The 1,348-nt window shown below is 27.6% G+C and overlaps 1 protein-coding gene across 1 annotated transcript in view; it reads right to left on the bottom strand.

Moving 5' to 3' along the window:
* The window catches only part of LOC128249692 (homeotic protein Sex combs reduced-like), a 157,559-nt gene that overhangs the window by 137,125 nt on the left and 19,086 nt on the right, over positions 1-1,348 (bottom strand). The window lies entirely within an intron of this gene.

Here is a 1,348-nt window from a genome sequence, read left to right as displayed (position 1 = left end):
AAAAGGAAATATATATATATATATATATATATATATATATATATATACACACACATTCTTTTATACTTTTATTCTCTTACTTGTCTCAGTCTGAGGCCATGCTAGAGCACCACTTTGAAAGGTTGTGTTTTTTTTTGGTAAAGAAATCGAAACAAGGACTTATGTTTCTAAGCCTAGTACTTATTAAACCGATCTCTTTTGCTGAACCGTTAAAGTACGGGGGCGTAAACGTACCAACACCGGTTGTCAAGCGTTGATGGGGGACAAACACAGACGCAACGACATACACACTTAGATATGAATTGTCTATAAATGAAATAATTAATGTAGATAAATTGTTGACTTAATTTGTTTTTTAAATTGGTTATATTATCTTTTCTTATATTAAATTTATATTATATTATATTATTATGTAATAAATTGTTAGATTGTCAATTGCATTTCTCTATATAATTCATTATTTGAAATTTGTATTTATACCCCTATTTCTGTGGTATTCAACTGTCGTACCCGTGGATTGGATGTTTTACATCCCTTTGAACGAATCGTTTCTTTTTCCCTTCGTTTGTTATATTATCATATATATGTATATGTGTTCGCGTGTGTGTATGAAAGCATATATATATGCATTTGTGTACATGTATGTAAGTATACATGCATAAATATATATATATATATATATATATATATATATATATATATATATAGATGAACGCATATCTATCTATCTATCTATCTATCTATCTATCTATCTATCTATCTATCTGTCTGTCTGTCTATCTATCTATCTATCTATCTATCTATCTATCTATCTATCTAACTGTATATATATATATATATATATATATATATATATAAGATATAAACGTTTTTATTTCGAATTTCAACCAACAGGAAATAGGGTTTGGCAAAAGAGACCGATAGAATAGGCACTACGCTCACAAAGAATAAGTCCTGAGATCGATTTATTCGACTGAAGGCGGTGCTCCAGCATGGCTGCACTCAAATGACTGAAACAAATAAAAGAATAAAGGAATATATACATGATCATATCAAGAACCTATAATCCTGTAAGGGATGTTTGCATCCTTGTTCTCCTGTCTATACCATCGTTCAGCGAAACATCCAATTAACCAGTTTCAGTATGAAAATTTAAAATTAATTTAATTTAATTTCACTAATTGAATTAACTGGACATGGATACAGCTGCAGGGATAATGATTTCATATCATTGTAATTTGAATATCTTTGAATAAATATATGTCTATATGTCAATTTCACCATTTCTTCTTTTTTCATATATATATATATATATATATATATATATATATATATATATATATATATA

The sequence above is a fragment of the Octopus bimaculoides genome, chromosome 17, assembly GCF_001194135.2.
Source record: "Octopus bimaculoides isolate UCB-OBI-ISO-001 chromosome 17, ASM119413v2, whole genome shotgun sequence".
Classification (NCBI taxonomy): domain Eukaryota; kingdom Metazoa; phylum Mollusca; class Cephalopoda; order Octopoda; family Octopodidae; genus Octopus; species Octopus bimaculoides.
The sequence above is the reverse complement of the archived record's forward strand: the minus strand, read 5'-3'. Positions and strand labels throughout refer to the sequence as shown.